A 20,632-nucleotide genomic window follows, 5' to 3' on the forward strand; every position below is an offset into this window, starting at 1 on the left:
GGAGACCTACCACTGTTGGTTTAGGGAGATCGGGTGCCAATCTGTCCAGCTCTGGGATTTCCCTCTCATAGAGCATGGTACATCCCTGGGGGACCTTTTCCAGGTTTGGCAACCACCCAAGTATTCCCAGCAAACACCTATGGCTGCACCACACCAGGCAATTGTATGTTCCAACTATTGTAACCTTCCAAAAGACTCTCATCCCAGACAGACCTCAGACGCTCCCCCTGAGTGACCCGGTGTGTTGCATGCAAAGATTTTACATTCTGGCAAACTTTTCCTCCCACCAGCATTCTCTCCCCACCTTCCTGTTGCAAATTGCTCAATGGTGGGCCCCTCTGCCATACAGGGTCACCACAGCAAAGCGCTGCAGGCCTGGCGCTTCCCACACAGTGCTCACAACATGGCGACCCTCTCTTGGCATACAGAGGTTGCCGGCTTGCGTCTGCATATGGACAAGAATCTGAGTGGTGCACAATCATTGCCTCACAACTCGTTAAGGGAGTCCTCTTGATAGGCCTCCCCTGTAGTGGATGCAGCGTTTTAGATGCACACATTACTATGTTAGCATAAGCGTCTTAGATGTTAGAAACACCATCTTGACACTTTTGCTGCTTTTGCACACGACACTGCAGATAGATGTTATTAGTTGAAAACTGCTTGCTTGTCTTTTCTTCACATGAGAACTGTCTGTTGTTCACATCCCTAGACGTGCACTGCGACCTTGGTCTGAACATTGTGTGCAGAAACAGTCTGAGCCAACAAACAATGTATGCTTTTGAGTTCAGGTTGATTGGCCCACGCTCTAGCCATAACACGCACACAGCTGCAAATATCTGAAAGTCGAGAGCCTTTAATATTGCAGTTTTCACGCATTAGACACACATTCTGGAGAAGAACTTTTCCAGGCGCAGAGCAAAGCTGATCCTGTGATGTGATTCACCTCAGCTGATCTTTACGGTATGGGGTTCCCCATTCAAACCTAGAGACCTTCTAATAGTCTAATAATACTAGCTTACTAGCGAAGGGAGGGTAGTTGTATTCCACTATCATTTGTAATATGATTTCTCCCTTCATTTTCTATGGTATTGTAACAATGCTGATGGTTTTAATTTTAATCATTTGTCTGCTTATGTTAGCCAATGTACTGCATCTTAGGACACGTAGTTTATAAAATAAACATTTTAAACTTTACTGTGTCTCTGAATACTCTTGTTGTGGACTGATATGAGAATAATAGCGAACAGTTATTTCTGATTCCCACCATTCCTGAGAGTACTCTAAAGTCGCATGTTCTGGGTTGTCTAATCATTGGTAGCTTCTATATGGTATGAAGAGCGAATGAGACACTGATGCTGGTCGGATAGGGGTTCTGGGTACTGAGGGGAGTTTTTGGTACACCGCAATTCAATGAGGTCCTGGTTTCCTGCGCATAGTTCTGTATTGGTAAGCAGGCAAGGGCTGGTGCTCCAGGACAGATAATCTTGGTTTTACCTGGGTGATATCCCCTCACGCAGCAGGGAAACTAGCAGGTCTTTTCCCCATGTCCTGGTCACAGGCAGAAGTCTTGCAGAGCTTCACCTTCTCACACAGCCCACTTGGCTGCTTGGCAGATGACAAATGTTGAGGTCTCAATCTCCCCTTCTTATAGTTCTTTTCCAGACACCAAATGTGATTAAGGGCCTGAGTCTTTGAAGTTTTATGTTGGGTTTCTGCTTCTTTGAAGTGTACATTTCTTCTTTCCTCTTGAAATGCTATCTGTCATAGTAGGCAAGACTTCAAAGCTGATTATCCTCCAACAAAGTTCATGGGAGTGACTAGAGTTCACACCTACATGTCAGCGAGAGTGATGTGTGCATCAAAAGCTTAATCTCTGGTTCCCAGTCCTACTGTTTATGATTCCCTTATCAGCCCCATTTCCTTCCTGAGATGTGTCCAGGCCCTGTTCTTCATTGAATCAAAGAGCAGCCCCTTTTGAAGTGCAAAGGGAGAGTCTCTTCCTCCAGTGTGTCTCCCACCCAGCTCACAGGAATGCAGCAATACACAAATCTGTGTGGTGGGATTCCTCTACTCCTCATGTCTTTACCAGGCAGGCCGAGGCTTCCCAAAATGGAACCCAGGGTCCTCTATATAACGTACCATTGTGGGCACACTTTCATTCAGTGTACTTTCACAGCACACATACTGTCCAGTACCGTTACCTCCATGCATTGTGCCACTACAGACACACATACATTCAGCACACACTTTCAGTCTGTGCGCACTGATCAGTACTGTAGATTGTATTGTACCAGGTTGTGCTATTTGCAAATACACTAATTGCCAGCACACACACACTTGTCATGTGCATGCTGCACAATGCTTCACCCTTCATGTTTTGTACTTCATGCAAGCACACATACACCGTGCTCTCCACGCCACTGGAGTCAGGCTAGCCTGGCTGACGAGTGGTGATGCCCCGAAACTGGTCCCAGGATGCTTGTTTCCAGTCCAGGGAGGACCTGGCCTGGCAGTTCGGGCTGGACTGTTACCATGGAGAACAGGGTCAATACTGATTTGAATATGGCTGGGTCTGAACTGAAATGGTATGGGGAGCAAGACACAATAAATGTAGGCACAGATCAATGTGCTGGGGTGAATGTTTGACATTGTGCAGCATTCTGTCCATCAATTGTTCTCTTTGCATTGGTCACCCCGGGTGGGACGGGTATGCCCAGACATGTGTCTCGTGCTCCCCATGCCACTGGAGTCAAACTAGCCTTGCTGATGAGGTGTGATGCCCCAAAACCAGTCCTAGGATGCTTGTTTCCAGTCCAGGGAGGACCTGGCCTGGCAGTTCGGGCTGAACTGTGTTGGAAATTAGGATCTGCTTGTTTGTTGTGCATGTACTTTGGTACACTCCAGATTGGATACTGGGATACCCTTATAAGTCCCTAGTAGATGGTACACATGCACCCAGGGCATAGGTACCCCAGAGGCCTCCCATGGGCTGAAGCATGTGTTATGCCACCCATGAGAGGTCATGCAAAATGGAACTACAGGTCTGCTACTGCAACCTGTGTAAGCTGGTGCTTACACAGATATAAGTTCAGTATGACTACACTTAAAACTTGTAAGTCACTCCTATAGCAGGCCTTATCAATCCTGAAGGCAGGGTGCTGGGTTTTACGGAGAGGGTGCCCCTGCATTAGCAGAGCCCCTCTGCAGCCTTCGCAGATCGTTCTCCCGGGTTGTCTGTGACTCAGCCAGACATATAGGTAGAGGTGTATTATAACCTTGCGGTTAATGCGATCTCGAAAACGGCTGCATAGAAACATATCCTGTTTGGTATCAAACACCTTGGAATCATACCTCCACACCAGTAACCGGTGAGGGAGGTATGATTCCACCCTTCTGAAGCAAGCTCTGTGGGGTCACTGGTCTATCTAATGCCAGCCTTCTCGGCCCAGACAGCACAAATGGATGATGCCGACCAGAGACACGTTTCTGTTCTCCTGCTGCTGAGCCAAGCTCAAGAAGAGGAAGGCAGCACAATAGGCATCCTGTCACAGGGAGGTGTGACCACCTACCAGACAGGATTTAGTGTATTGGGGCTGGGTGGATACATTCTGAGAGCGCCTGAAAGTCTGCACCCGGGGCACATTTGGCGCCCCTGTGCATAGTCCAGCTCAAACCAGTTCTGGGAACCGTTGGCTCCCGCTCTGGCGCGAGACTGGATAATGGACAGGGGAGTATCCTCCCCCTTTTCCTGACCCTCCCCTAGGAGGGTCCCCTGAATCTGTCCAACCCTCTCCTGTGGGTCCAAAAAAGCTTACCTGTGTAGCTCTTTAGATTTTACGTGCACAAGATTCTACAAAAAGAAACCACTGACCTTCGACTGTCTGGACATGCTGGACTTCGCTAGAGTTCGACTGGGCCCGACTTTGTCTCCCTTTCCGTCTAAAGCTCCATCTGTGCCCTTGCTCCATACAGGCTCTGTGCAGGACCTGTGGTGCACTAAGGACAACTGAAGAATCTCCCCTGGGTTGAAGGAGTCACTCCCCTGCATTCGCAGGCACCTCAATGCAACTGACCGATCTGCTGCTCCTGAGCTCCTGCGGACTCTGAAGATTTCAGCAACATTGGAGGTGGGTTACTAAAGTCCCTGAGGTTGATCTGCGCTTTTAGAAAGTTTGAGGCCAGTAGCCCTCGTGGGGCTGCATAACCTGAACCCCTGTGCACCGCGTGCATTTGCAGTTGCATATGCTTGTTGGCAATTCCTGAGCTTGTGCATTGGACTCCATGTAGTCCTGACCCTGAGCAGTATTTGCACCAAAGAACTTTGGACTCCTCACACTGAGTGTTCCGTGGGCTCGTACTTTGCAATATTGCTCGAGGTCCCCTTGCAACTCATGGTCATTTGGCCTGTGAGTCCTCCTGAGGGTCATCTTGATTTTTGCTGAGATTTCCTGGTTGCTCCGGATGTGCCCTGACTCCCCTTTGCTCGGTGAGTCCCCTGGACCTTGCTGGTCCACGCGGTAACTTGCTTGACCTTCCTGCATGGGTTGCTTTTGCCAAGGCTTGTTGGTGCTCCAGCTGGACAACAACCCCTCAGCACTCGACATCCTTCATGGGACAGCTCGCATCTGGCTCCTGCTCATCGTCAACATCTCCTGGTCCTCGTGGCTGCAGAGTCAAGCATCTCTTCGCACCTGAAGCACCCGACATTGGTGGGCATTTGTCTACCGAGCCCCGGGTCCCTCTGAAGTGACCCAGACTCTGTCCCCTCTGCTTTCAGTTTCCTTCCTTCCAGAATCCAGGCTTGGATTCCACCAGACCCATTTCACCTTCATGGCAGCAGCAGTTCTTTGAAGCTTTCAATAGAGAACAACAGCAGTTTTCGACGCCACTTCAGCCCTAAGCACCCAGCTCCTCTCAGATAGGTAACTCTGGTACTTCGGTATCCATGGGTGGGGTTGCTCTCCAACCTCTTATGTTCTGAAGGGTTTCCTCAAAGTCCTCCTAGAAGGATCCTTAAACTGTAAAATTGCAACCCCGACTTCCCCATAGAGTTGTACGAAGTTTGTGGTCGTGTTTCCTCACTGCACCTGTCCTCCGTGGGGTCCCTGTGTCATTACCTTGGGTGGTTCCTTGGGGTCCCAGCGATTCTACGTGCACTAGGCACTGTCTCTAGTCAAGTCGTGGTTGTTATACCACTATTTTAGTATATGGTTTGGTCTCCCCCTGGAGCCCACTGTGTATTGTGCTACTTACAACTGTTCTATTGATATTATATTGTGTGCTTTGTGTTCTATCCTCGGGTAGAGTACTAGAGAGTGTTATATTAATAAATATATATTTCTATATAACTACTGTGTGGTTCTCCTTTCATTGAATCAATTCAAGAGATGATGTTCTGGTAAAAACAGCTGCTTTACATTCCTTCAAGATTAAGCCTGAAGGCTGCTTTCCACATCTACCAGTAGGATAGCTTTCTAAAGGTTATCTTTGACCTCATACATCATAAGGGTCGTTTGGACTGGTGCAAGGTGCCCACTTTAATTAGTGGACAGCATATACCAGGCCATCTTCTCACATTGGTGTGCATCGGTTGGGATTCAAGCTTGCATTGTTTTAACAGATAAATCTCTTTGTATTTATTAAATGAAAACCACTGATGTATTAGACACATATAATACTTAAGGTTAGAATAAGTAAGTTCTACGGAACTTAGGGTTGGGTAAGTTAAGGATCTAGCACACCCTTTCTCCAACCTAAGAGAGTTTAGTTCCCACTAGGTTAGGTAGGTGCACACACCACACCACATTTAGTTATGTCTTCTAAAGGAGAAGCCAGTTGCTCTCTGCCTGCTAGGTACAATGGTTTTGGATTCCAGGAATTAAAAGCCATGTGTGTTTCTAGGAAGCTGAAGACAGGGAGAAATGCCAACAACCAACGTCTCATTGAGGTGTTACTCTTGGATGACCTTAGGAAGACCCCAGGGTAAAATGAGGTAGGAAGAGTGGGTGGAGCAGGGAATGAGGACAGGCCAGGAGGAGAAATCGTCTTTGACCTAAACTCAAACCCTGGCCAGGAGGATCAAGACGATGCCCACCTGGCCAACTCAGATCTTCAGGAAGAGAGTGGATAAGGCCCCAGTGGCCCTCTCTTTACTCCTCCTGGAAGAGTGCAGAGTGTACCTAGGATATCTAGATCTCCCTCTGCAGAATCTTACTATTCAGGACAGTCTACAGGGACCTCCATATCTCATAAGAGAGATAACTCTTATGACAGAGAATGTCAATTTCGAGAGCTTGACAAAGTCAAGCTTAGGCTCAGGCAAGAGCAATTGGTCCTCGATAGGGAATCCCTGGAACTCCAGAAGGCAAGAAAAAGATTGGGACTAGAGTCCCACGGTGTCAGCAGCAGGGCCCCTAGGATTAAAGAATATTCTTATGATCATAGCAACCTGTGCAAGATTGTCTCTCCTTATCATGTTGGGGATGACATCCATAAATGGATAACTGCTTTGGAGAGGGCCTGTAAAGTACAGAGGGTCTCTCAAGAGCAGTGGGCAGCGGTCTTGTGGCTCTCCTTTGCTGACAAAGGTACAGATAAGCTCCTCACTGTTAGAGAAGATGATGCTGACTACTATTCAGTCCTGAAGAGTGCTCTCATTGATGGGTTTGGCTTAACCACTGAACAGTACAGGATTAAGTTCAGAGACACCCAGATGACACAGACTCAGGACTGGGTAGACTTTGTAGATTGTGCCTCTAAGGCTCTGGAAGGCTGGTTACTTGGCAGCAAAGTGAATGATTTCATGGGATTGTACAATTTGCTTATGAGGGAGCAAATCCTTAATAATTGCCCAAATCAGCTGTTACATCAGTACCTAGTTGACTCTGATCTGACTTCTCCCCAAGAATTGGGAAAGAAGGCAGATAAGTGGGTCAGAACCAGGGTGAAGCAGAAAAACCAGAACCAAGGTGGTGACCAGAAGAAGCAAGATGCTAAACCTTCAGATAAGGGTGGGGAAAAGGGTAAAGACCAGAAGTCTTCAACAGGGCCCCAAAAACCTGCATCTGGGGTGGAGTCACAGTCTAACAAAGGTAAAGGCAAAAAGAAAACTTGGTGCTTTTTGTGTAAGGAAAAAACCCTTTGGACAAAAGATGCCAATTGTCCAAAGGCCAATTGGCTACCTACCACCACTGCCCCTGAGGCAACTGTCCCCCCTAGTTCAGTTTCAAGTGGTGGTGCAGGGAACAATGGACTAGTAGGGTTAACCTTGGGATCTGAGATGGGTCCTGGCCTAGTCAGAACTCCAGCTCAGGCTGTACTTGTCTGTGATGGAGGCATGGATATTGCCTCCTTATTTTTCAGTCCCAGTAATCTCGGCAAATACAGACAGCAGCCTTTGATCAATGGAAAAGAGGCCATGGCATATAGGGACACAGGAGCAAGTGTCACCATGGTGACAGAAGATCTTGTGGGCCATGACCAGATCATACTTGGTGACATGTACTAAGTGACCAATGCTAGCAATGTCAGGACAGACCATTCCTTGGCAGTTGTTCATTTCAGCTGGGGAGGGGTAACTGACCCTAAGAAGGTTGTGGTTAGCTCAGACCTCCCTGTGCAATGCTTGTTGGGCAATGATTTGGAGACTTCAGCCTGGGCTGAAGTGGAATTCAGGACACATGCAGCAATGTTGGGCATCTCTGCAGATGTGTTCTGCTGTGACTAGGTCACAAGCCAAACTGTCTTCAACTGAATAGGCCCTGGATCCTGGAAACATGGACCAGGTGCTGCCCAAGAGAAGGAGCAGTAGGGGTAAGGCAGTGTCTTCCCCCAGGCTCAGAGTGGGGCTCAGTCTCCCGAGGGAGATGATCTCAGTCCCTGTGAAGGAACTGTCTCAGAGGAACTTGAACCTGACCATGTTGAGTTCTTGGGGACAGGTGGCTCTTCCAGGGCGGATCTGAGTAAAGAGCAGCAATACTGCCCCTCTCTTGAACCCCCCCTCCCCCCGACAGCAAACTGCTGCTGAGGCTGCTGGGAGTGCCAGTGGGTCCCACAGGATCTACTGGGATGAAGGACTCCTTTACTCAGAGGGTACGGAGCCCAAGCCTGGTACCACCAGGAGGTTGGTCATACCTTTGAAGTTAGTTTAGGGGCTTCCTACTGACACTGGCACATGGTATCCCTTTAGCAGGACACCTAGTCCAAAGTAAGACTTGGGACAGGCTTGTCCCTCACTTTCACTGACCTCATATGTCAGAGAACACCAAGGAGTTTTGTCGCTCCTGTACTACCTGTCAAGCCACTAGTAAGTCAGGTGATACTACAAAGGCCCCCCTCATACCACTACCTGTGGTGGGGGTTGCCTTTGAAAGGGTTGGGATTGACATAATTGGTCCCATGAACCCTCCAACTGCATCTGGGAACAGTTATATTCTAGTGGTGGTGGACCATGCCTCCAGGTATCCAGAAGTAACAACAAAAATACCAGTACTGATATTACACTTTTACTCCACTTTTTTATGTGGGGACATTTTGAAAGGAAACCAAAATGAACAAGGACCTTTTGTTTAGTCGATTTAATCAATCTATTTTGAACGTTTTGTTTTCAATTTACCATATACTCATGGTGTATTTCTACGTTTTACATTAAACAAATAACAAAAATTGGGAACTGTACATATATAGACTTATTTACACATTGCACCACAGTCATATCAACATTCACTCCCATACCACACTGGACAGTCCAGAAACAAACATACTCTCAAATAATACAATCTAAATTCACTCTAAAGACACAAATTCGAATAGGGCCATAGGGAAGTGTTATACTCTATAGAAAACAACACAGAAATTCGAAGTAGTTCTTTGAGTCCTTTAGGCCAAAAGTTTAGGGTCGACGCGTTTCAAGCCCCTTCTACTACTGGGGCTCTCATCAGGACCTGGGAGCTGTAAGGAGAACACAAGGGGAGTCTTACTAAACTGTCACCTCCTCTTAAATGCAACAGCGTATTTCATAGTAAAAGATATACCTGTGATTGAAGTTCACTAGTGTGTCCACCAGACCTCTTGTTGTCTGAGATCTAAATGACAAATTAAACCAAAATTCAATACGACTGTACCATCTTCAAAACTAAAAAAGACCACCATACATACAAGTGACATTTTTACTGTTATGCTTACGTGCAGAAATGTTGAAGCGGAATTGGTCTGGAAAATCAAATGAGAAATGTATAAGCTGCAACGTTTGGTAAAAACGATATCAATTCACCGCATCTTAGGGTTGTTAGTTTTTTGTTAGAACGGGTTGCTTGAATAACAAATGTGGTGCTCTGAGAGTGTCAATTACTCAAGAGCGCCTTGCGTGCAGCTGAAAGGCAAGTCGCCTACCTTAGATCGTGGAGCTTTGGAAGGAAAAAAAATCTCTTCGTATGTTCCGTTTTGTTTGTTCCGTCGTGATTTGATCACTGGAAATGATGGAAAGAATTCATCAAAGGGGTTCAAACCGCCGTGAAAGCGGGTGCGCTTTGATACTTTTGTGGATCTGTCTCATAACTGTATTCGTTGCTTCTCACTCTTCAAACTCGGAGGAAATGCACTTCCGTGTTTATTCTCCAATTCTCGTGTGAATATAATCTTGTCTAACACTCCCAGTGTATTCTGGGTAGTGTAGTGCTTGGCGGTTTTTGTGCCGCGAAACAACTTCAGTCTAAGAATTGCGGAGTATTGGTTGTTTCTCAATCTTCTTCGCAAAATTAAATGCACTTTTCTTGGCTGCGAGGGTGTCCATTTATGTTAAAAACAGTTTTGATGAGTGTGAGGCTTGTAATCTATCTTTCATTTGAATAGATGAACTTTATTGTTCAGTCAAAGATATTCAAAGCAGGCAGTTTTTTTCACTTGTATAGCTCCACGCGGATGGAGAATTGGTGCAGTGGGCTTGACTTGTGATTGAGTTTTTTCATATATCACTCATCTGAAGATGAGAATCTTGTTCAATGAGTGTCAGGCTCCTGAAAGGACAGTGTGGAGGGGAAGGGGTCCCACTATCATCCACGGTGTTTTATCCAAGATTATAGATTTCCGATAATTCATTTAGACCATTCATAGCTGTATTGAATTTCACTATAAGCATAGCTTCGCGCCGCGAAAGTTGTCGTTCAAGGTCACCTCCTCTTGAGTCCGGATCCACCTTGGAAATGACAGTCCATTTTAACTCTGTTATTTGATGGTTGTGGGTTTTCCAATGTTGAACCAAAGGAGCATTTTGTACATTTTTATTGATCCGTGATTCGTGTTGTGATATTCGGACTCTGATTTCCTGGCTGGTTTTACCTATGTACAATAGTCCACAAGGGCAACGGATCGCATAAATCACATTTTTGCTCTTGCAATTTGTGAAGCATTCATGTTTCCAGTACATTGAATTATGTGCAAATAAATCACCTTCTTCTGTTGACGGACAACAGGCACATGTTCCGCATTTATGATGGCCAGTTATTGGAGGGAGGCCCACATATTCTCTTAGTGATTTTTTGGTTGTTGTTGGCATAGATGCTCGCACTATTTGATTTGCGATACTACGATCTTTTTTGAAAGCAAAAAGGGGGTAGTCACTTAAAGAGGGGTCTAAGTTCTTGACTAGGTGCCAATTTTGGCAAATAATCCTCTTTAATGGATTTGAGTTTGGACAGAATGTTGAAACACATACAATCTTCTTGAGAGGGGATTTTTCTTTCTGTGTTAAGAGCTCCTCTCGTGGTGTCCACCATGCTCTTTTCATGGCTTTTTTCAATAATTTTTTCGGATAACCCCTCATTTTTAAGTTTTCCAGCAGATTGGTTGCATGGAGAAAATATTCGTCCTTGAAAGAACAATTTCTTCTAATCCTGAGAAATTGCCCGTAGGGCAAGTTCTCTCTTAGATTCCTGGGATGACTGCTGGTGAAGTGTAGTGCTTTATTGCGGTCTGTTGGTTTTTTAAACAGAGTTGTCACTAGTCCGTTGTTTGCTGGATATACCTCTACATCTAAAAAAGGTATCTTGGTCTTGGAATGATTCAGACTGAATTTGATGTCTTCCGTTCGGTTGTTAAGCCAGTCGTGGAACAGGTCCAGGTTCTGTTCAGTGCTTGTCCAGATCATAAAGACATCGTCTATATAGCGTACCCATTTTCCAATGTATTGGGAGAATGGGTTGCCATTATAGACAAATTTTTCTTCATACTTTGCCATGAAGAGGACTGCCAGTTCAGGAGCAAATGGACAACCCATTGCTACTCCTCTTATTTGGTAGTAAAAGTCTCCTTTAAAATTGAAATAGTTCTTCTTCAGGGCGAAGCCAGCTAGGTCCATAATGAATTCCGTGGGAACTCTTGTTGGTCTTGGTCTACTCTCCAAATACAATTTAATCACTGCCAAGCCTTCATCTTGGGGTATTTGGGTGTACAATGAGACAACATCTAGTGTGACTAGATGATGTTCGTTTTGCTCAAAGACTGATTCTTCTAAATGATTAATGAAGTCGGTCGTGTCGCGTATGTATGAGGGTACTTCTTGAATGAATGGTTTGAGGAAAAAGTCTACAAATTTTGATATCGGTTCTAAGAGAGATTCGCAGCCGGAGACTATCGGTCTTCCAGGTGGTTTTGAGGCATTTTTATGTACTTTAGGAAGTACGTAGAAGAGAGGAATCCTTGGATTCTTATTCTGTAAAAACTCGAATTCTTTTTTGTTCAGAAATCCTTGTTGGAAGCCTTCGTCTATAATGGCAACCCATTCTCCCAATACATTGGAAAATGGGTACGCTATATAGACGATGTCTTTATGATCTGGACAAGCACTGAACAGAACCTGGACCTGTTCCACGACTGGCTTAACAACCGAACGGAAGACATCAAATTCAGTCTGAATCATTCCAAGACCAAGATACCTTTTTTAGATGTAGAGGTATATCCAGCAAACAACGGACTAGTGACAACTCTGTTTAAAAAACCAACAGACCGCAATAAAGCACTACACTTCACCAGCAGTCATCCCCGGAATCTAAGAGAGAACTTGCCCTACGGGCAATTTCTCAGGATTAGAAGAAATTGTTCTTTCAAGGACGAATATTTTCTCCATGCAACCAATCTGCTGGAAAACTTAAAAATGAGGGGTTATCCGAAAAAATTATTGAAAAAAGCCATGAAAAGAGCATGGTGGACACCACGAGAGGAGCTCTTAACACAGAAGGAAAAATCCCCTCTCAAGAAGATTGTATATGTTTCAACATTCTGTCCAAACTCAAATCCATTAAAGAGGATTATTTGCCAAAATTGGCACCTAGTCAAGAACTTAGACCCCTCTTTAAGTGACTACCCCCTTTTTGCTTTCAAAAAAGATCGTAGTATCGCAAATCAAATAGTGCGAGCATCTATGCCAACAACAACCAAAAAATCACTAAGAGAATATGTGGGCCTCCCTCCAATAACTGGCCATCATAAATGCGGAACATGTGCCTGTTGTCCGTCAACAGAAGAAGGTGATTTATTTGCACATAATTCAATGTACTGGAAACATGAATGCTTCACAAATTGCAAGAGCAAAAATGTGATTTATGCGATCCGTTGCCCTTGTGGACTATTGTACATAGGTAAAACCAGCCAGGAAATCAGAGTCCGAATATCACAACACGAATCACGGATCAATAAAAATGTACAAAATGCTCCTTTGGTTCAACATTGGAAAACCCACAACCATCAAATAACAGAGTTAAAATGGACTGTCATTTCCAAGGTGGATCCGGACTCAAGAGGAGGTGACCTTGAACGACAACTTTCGCGGCGCGAAGCTATGCTTATAGTGAAATTCAATACAGCTATGAATGGTCTAAATGAATTATCGGAAATCTATAATCTTGGATAAAACACCGTGGATGATAGTGGGACCCCTTCCCCTCCACACTGTCCTTTCAGGAGCCTGACACTCATTGAACAAGATTCTCATCTTCAGATGAGTGATATATGAAAAAACTCAATCACAAGTCAAGCCCACTGCACCAATTCTCCATCCGCGTGGAGCTATACAAGTGAACAAAACTGCCTGCTTTGAATATCTTTGACTGAACAATAAAGTTCATCTATTCAAATGAAAGATAGATTACAAGCCTCACACTCATCAAAACTGTTTTTAACATAAATGGACACCCTCGCAGCCAAGAAAAGTGCATTTAATTTTGCGAAGAAGATTGAGAAACAACCAATACTCCGCAATTCTTAGACTGAAGTTGTTCCGCGGCACAAAAACCGCCAAGCACTACACTACCCAGAATACACTGGGAGTGTTAGACAAGATTATATTCACACGAGAATTGGAGAATAAACACGGAAGTGCATTTCCTCCGAGTTTGAAGAGTGAGAAGCAACGAATACAGGTATGAGACAGATCCACAAAAGTATCAAAGCGCACCCGCTTTCACGGCGGTTTGAACCCCTTTGATGAATTCTTTCCATCATTTCCAGTGATCAAATCACGACGGAACAAACAAAACGGAACATACGAAGAGATTTTTTTTCCTTCCAAAGCTCCACGATCTAAGGTAGGCGACTTGCCTTTCAGCTGCGCGCAAGGCGCTCTTGAGTAATTGACACTCTCAGAGCACCACATTTGTTATTCAAGCAACCCGTTCTAACAAAAAACTAACAACCCTAAGATGCGGTGAATTGATATCGTTTTTACCAAACGTTGCAGCTTATACATTTCTCATTTGATTTTCCAGACCAATTCCGCTTCAACATTTCTGCACGTAAGCATAACAGTAAAAATGTCACTTGTATGTATGGTGGTCTTTTTCTTCTTTTTTAGTTTTGAAGATGGTACAGTCGTATTGAATTTTGGTTTAATTTGTCATTTAGATCTCAGACAACAAGAGGTCTGGTGGACACACTAGTGAACTTCAATCACAGGTATATCTTTTACTATGAAATACGCTGTTGCATTTAAGAGGAGGTGACAGTTTAGTAAGACTCCCCTTGTGTTCTCCTTACAGCTCCCAGGTCCTGATGAGAGCCCCAGTAGTAGAAGGGGCTTGAAACGCGTCGACCCTAAACTTTTGGCCTAAAGGACTCAAAGAACTACTTCGAATTTCTGTGTTGTTTTCTATAGAGTATAACACTTCCCTATGGCCCTATTCGAATTTGTGTCTTTAGAGTGAATTTAGATTGTATTATTTGAGAGTATGTTTGTTTCTGGACTGTCCAGTGTGGTATGGGAGTGAATGTTGATATGACTGTGGTGCAATGTGTAAATAAGTCTATATATGTACAGTTCCCAATTTTTGTTATTTGTTTAATGTAAAACGTAGAAATACACCATGAGTATATGGTAAATTGAAAACAAAACGTTCAAAATAGATTGATTAAATCGACTAAACAAAAGGTCCTTGTTCATTTTGGTTTCCTTTCAAAATGTCCCCACATAAAAAAGTGGAGTAAAAGTGTAATATCAGTACTGGTATTTTTGTTGTTACTTATGATATGAGGCATGGCCTTACTGATTGCAGCCTAAACCCTGTTTATGTTCAATCCAGGTATCCAGAGGCAATCCCCCTTAGAACAACCACAGTTCCTCTGGTGGCCAGGGCCCTTATGGGATTTTTTTCCAGAGTGTGTTTCCCTAAGGAGATCTTAACTGACAGAGGTGCAAACTTCATGTGTAGTTACATTACTGCAATATGGAAGGAGTGTGGAGTAAATTACAAATGTACCACACCCTATCACCCACAATCCAATGGGTTAGGTGAAAGGTTCAACAAAACCCTGAAGGGCATGAATATGGGCCTACCAGAAAAGCTTAGCTGAAAATGGGATGTCCTGTTGCCCTGCCATCGCTTTGCCTACCGAGAGGTCCCACAGAAGGGGGTTGGCTACAGCCCTTTTGAACTTCTGTTTGGACATCCAGTTAGGGGTCCCTTGTGTTTAGTGAAGGAGGGATAGGAGTTACCTCTCAAACCACCTAAGCAAGACATCCTGGATTATGCACTTGGTCTCCGCTCCAGGATGGCTGAGTATATGAAGAAGGCAAGTAAAAACCTTGAGGCTAGCCAAAAATTACAGAAAGCTTGGCATGACCAAAAGGCTGTACTGACTGTGTATCAGCCACGACAGAAAGTATGGGTGTTGGAGCCTGGGGTTCCAGCAGCTCTCCAGGACAAGTAGAGTGGACCCCATACAATCCTTGAGCAGAAGGGAGAGGTCACCTACCTGGTGGACCTTGGAACTCCCAGGAGCCCCCACAGGGGGCTCCATGTGAACAGGCTCAAGCCATATGTGGACAAGGCGGACATGGGCTTGTTCATGGCCTCCTATGGGGGACAGGAGGAAGAGAGTGACCCACTCCCTGACCTCCTTTCACAGAACCCTGATGATGGCTCAGTTGATTGTGTAGCCTTGGCAGGCAGCATCACTGAGCAGCAGCGGACTGATTGAAGGAAGGTTCTCAATCAGTACAGACATATGATTTCCCTGACTCCTAGTCAGACCACTTGGTGTACCCATGAAGTGGAAACAGGTGAAAGTCTGTCTGTTAAAAATAAGATTTGCAGGCTACCTGACCATGTCAGGGACTGCATCAGGACTGTGGTCCAAACTAACCCTGGGCGTAGTTCGCAAAGTAGCACTTCGCGAAGCTACGCAAAGTGCAGTTCGCACTACACGAGCTACGCGTAGCACTTCGCGAACTGCGTAGTACATTGTTCGCACTGTGCCAGATGTCGTTTTCAATGATTGCACAGTGCGGACAAGCAACCGGCACTGTGCAATCATTGAAAATGGCATCTTGCACAGTGCGAGCTGTAATTTTCTGCTGCTCGAGTAGATTTTTACTCGAGCGGCAGCTTTCTCAACGCGAACTGGTAGTTTCTCATCGCGAGCGGTTGCGAGCATACGCGACCACTCGCAATGAGAAACCTGACCTCCCCGCGTTGACAATCTCGCCAGGATGTTTATTTTCCATGCTCGCGGACGCCAACTTGATGTTGCTGATCGCGAACAAGGAAAAAGTCTCGCCGGGATGTCATTTTGCTTGCTCGCGGTCGCCAACTTGACGTTGAGGACCGCGAGCAAGCAAAAAATGACCGCAGCACTACGCAACACTACGCTACGTGTGTTCGCACTGTGCTACGTGCAGTTCGCGTAGAGCGAAGTAGCGCGAACTTCGCAAACTACGCGAGCGTAGCGTAGTGGTTTGCCCAGGCTTAGTCCAAACAATGCTGGAACTGGGAGTCATTGAACCCTCAGATAGCCCTTGGGCTAGTCCAGTGGTCCTGGTACCCAAACCTCACACCCAGGGTGGTAAAAGAGTAATGGGGTTTTGTGTGGACTGCAGGGGGCTCAATGCAGTCACTAAGACTGATGCTCACCCTATTCCTAGGGAAGATGAGCTCATTGATACTTTGGCCTCAGCCAAGTTCTTGAGCACATTTGACCTCACTGCTGGATATTGGCAAATCAGACTAGCTGAGGATGCCAAACCCAAAATAGCATTTTCAACCCCTAGTGGGCATTATCAATTTATTGTGATGCTCTTTGGTTTGAAAAATGCACCTGCCACATTTCAATGGTTGGTGAATAAAGTTCTCACAGGCCTGGAAAACGACAGTGCAGCTTATCTTGAGGATATTGCTGTCTTTAGTTCCACCTGGGAGGATCACCTGGTCCACCTAAGAAAAGTTCTGAGGGCCCTGCAAAAGGAAGACCACTAAGTGCCAGATAGGGCAGAGAAGGTTGTGTACCTGGGCCACCTTGTGGGTGGAGGCCAGGTTCAACCATTGCAGAGCAAAATCCAGACCATCATTGACTGGGTTGCTCCAACTACCAAGACTCAGGTCAGAGCTTTCTTGGGCCAGACTGGGTATTACAGGAGGTTTGTTAAGGGGTATGGATCCATAGTGACCCAGTTAAATGATCTGACCTCTAAAAGAATGCCCACGAAAGTTCAGTGAACAGTTAGCTGTCAGGAGGCATTTGATGACCTGAAGCAGGCCATGTGCACTGCCCCCATTCTGCAAAGTCCTGACTATTCCAAACAATTCATCGTTCAAACTGATGCATCTGAGTTGGGGGTAGGGGCTGTCTTATCACAACTGAATGAAGAGAGTCAGGATCAGCCAGTAGCTTTTATAAGCAGAAGGCTGACCTCCAGAGAGAAACGTTGGTCAGCTATTGAGAGGGAAGCCTTTGCTGTGGTTTGGGTTCTGAAAAAGCTGAGGCCATACTTGTTTGGCACTCACTTCATTGTTCAGACTGAACATAAGCATCTCTTATGGCTAAAATAGATGAAGGGTGAAAACCCCAAACTTTTGAGGTGGTCCATTTCCCTACAGGGGATGGACAATACAGTGGAACATAGGCCTGGGAGTAACCATGCCAATGCAGATTGACTCTCCAGATATTTCCACTTAGAAAATTAAGACTCATAAGGGCAAGGTTAGTCTTATCTTCTTTCGTTTGTAGGGGGGTTTTGTAGGAAAGTAGGATCTGCTTCTTATGGTTACCCCCATTTTTATGCTTGATGTTGCACTGTTTTTGACTAGTCTGACTGGGATTCTGCTAATCAGGACCCCAGTCTATCTGTTTTCTCCTTTAAAATTGTTATGCATGTACTTTGGTACACTCCAGATTTGATACTGGGGAACCCTTATAACTCCCTAGTATATGGTACACATGCACCCAGGGCACACGTACCCCAGAGGCTTCCCATGGGCTGAAGCATGTATTATGCCACCCATGAGAGGTCATGCAAAATGGAACTACAGGTTTGCTACTGCAATCTGTGTAAGCTGGTGCTTGCACCACTTACTTTAGATATAGGTTCACTATATCTATATGTCACTACACTTAATGCTTGTAAGTCACCCCTATAGCAGGCCTTATCAATCCTGAAGGCAGGGTGCTGGGTTTTATGTGAGAAGGTGTCCCTGCCTGAGCAGAGCCCCTATGCAGCCTTCAGAGACCATTCTCCAAGGTTGTTAGACGTGCATTATAACCTTGCGGTAAATGCTATCTCGAAAACGGCTTCATAGAAACATATTGTGTTTGGTATCAAGCACCTTGGAATCCTACCTCCACACCGGTAACTGATTTGGGAGGTATGATTCCACCCTTCTGAAGCAAGCTTTGTGGGGTCACTGGTCTATCCGGCGCCAGCCTTCTCGACCCGGACAGCACAAAATGGATGCTGCCGACCAGAGACACATTTCTGCCCTCCTGCTGCTGAGCCAAGCTCAAGCAGAGGAAGGCAGCACAATAGGCATCCTGTCACAGGGAGGTGTGACCATCTCCCAGACAGGACTTAGTGTATTGGGGCTGGGTGGGTGAACTCTGAGAGTGCCTGAAAGTCTGCACCCATGGCACATTTGGTGTCCCTGTGCATTGTGCAGCTCAAACCAGTTCTGGGAGCCATTGGCTCCTGCTCTGGCGCGAAAATTGACAAAGAACAGGGGAGTATTCTCCCCCTTGTCCTGACCTTCCCCTAGGAGGGTCCCCTGAATCTGTCCAACCCTCTCTTGTGGGTACAAAAGGGCTTACCTGACTGTAGCACTTTAGATTTTATGTGGACAAGATTCTACAAGAAGAAACCACTGACCTTCGACCGTCTGGACACGCTGGACTTCGACTGGGCCCGACTTAGTCTCCCTCTCTGTCCAAAGCTCCATCTGTGCCCTTGCTCCATACAGGCTCCATGCAGGACCTGTGGCGCACTAAGGACAAATGAAGAATCTCCCTTGGGATGAAGGAGTCACTCCCCTGCATTCGCAGGCACCTCAATGCAACTGACCGGTCTGCTGCTCCTGCGGACTCTGAAAATTTCCAGTATCCCTCGTGGGGACTGCATAACCTGAACTTCTGTACACCGCGTCCATTTGCAGTTGCATATGCTTGTTGGTGATTCCCGAGCTTGGCATTGGACTCCGTGTAGTCCTGACCCTGAGCAGTATATGCACCAAAGGACTCTGGCCTACTTGCATTGAGTGCTCCATGGGATGGTACTTTGCAATCTTGCTTGAGGTCCCCTCGCGACTCCTGGTCATTCAGCCTGTGGGTCCTCTTGAGGGTTATCTTGATTTCTGCTGGGCTTTCCTGGTTGCTTCAGGTGTGCCCTGACTCCCCCTTGATAGGTGAGTCCCTTGGACTTAGCTGGTCCACACCGTAACCTGCTTGACTTTCCTGCATGGTTTGCTTTTGCCAAGGCTTGTTGGTGCTCCAGCCGGACCCCGACCCCTCAGCACTCGACATCCTTTGTGGGACAGCTCGCATCTGAATCCTGGTCATCATCAACATCTCCTGGTCCTCGTGGCTGCAGAGTCAAGGATCCCTTCTTCGCACCTGAAGCACCGACATCGGTTGGCATTTGTCTACCGAGCCTCGGGTCACTCTGAAGTGACTCAGTCTCTGCCCCCTCTGCTTTCAGGTTCCTTCCTTCCAGAATCCAGGCTTGGATTCCACCGGACCCTTTTCACCTTCACGGCAGCAGCACTTCTTTGAAGCCTTCCATAGAGAACGACGGCGGTTTCCGACACCACTTCAGCCCTATGCACCCGGCTCCTCTGGGATAGGTAACTCTGGTACTTTTGTATGCACGGGTGGGGTGGCTCTCCATCCTCTTATGTTCTGAAGGGTTTCCTCGAAGTCCTCTTAGAAGGGTCCTTAAACTGTCAAAGTGCAACTGCATAGAGTTGCACAGAGTATGCAGTCGTGTTTCCTCACTGCACCCGTCCTCCGTGGGGTCCCTGTGTCATCACCTTGGGTGGTTCCTTGGGGTTCCAGTGATTCTACATGCACTAGGCACTGTCTCTAGTCAAGTCATGGTTGTTATACCACTATTTTAGTACATGGCTTGATCTCCCCCTGGAGCCCACTGTGTATTGTGCTACTTTCAACTGTTCTATTGATATGATATTGTGTGCTTTGTGTTCTATCCTCGGGTAAAGGATACTAGAAAGTGTTATATTAATAAATAAATATTTTTATATAACTACTGTGTGGTTCTCCTTTCATTTAATCAATTCAAGAGGTGATGTTCCGGTAAAACAGGCTGTTTTACATTTATTCAAGATTAAGCCTGAAGGCTGCTCTCCACAGCTACCACTAGGATTGCTTTCTAAAGGTTACCTTTGAACTCATACATCATAAGGGTTGTTTGGACTGGTGCAAGATGCCCACTTTATTTAGTAGATATCTTATACTAGGCCAACTTCTCACAAACTGTTCCCATGGGAAATAGGGTCAAGATTGATTTGCATATGACTGGGTCTGAACTGGAATGGCATGAGAAGCAAAACAAAATGGAGTTAGGCCCAGGTCTCTTCACTGGGGTGAATGTTTGACATTGTGCAGCATTCTGTCCATCAATTGTTATTTTTGCATTTGTCACCCCGGGTGGGACGGGTATGCCCAGACGTGGGTCCCGTGCTCTCCATGCCACTGGAGTTAAGCTAGCCTGGCTGATGAGAGGTGAAGCCCTGAAACCGGTGCCAGGATGCTTGTTTCCAGTCCAGGGAGGACCTGGCCTGGCAGTTCTGGATGGGAACAGGGTCAAGACTGATTTGCATATGGCTGGGTCTAAACTGGAATGGCATGGGGAGCAAAAAACTGT

Source organism: Triturus cristatus, chromosome 12, assembly GCF_964204655.1.
Source record: "Triturus cristatus chromosome 12, aTriCri1.1, whole genome shotgun sequence".
Classification (NCBI taxonomy): domain Eukaryota; kingdom Metazoa; phylum Chordata; class Amphibia; order Caudata; family Salamandridae; genus Triturus; species Triturus cristatus.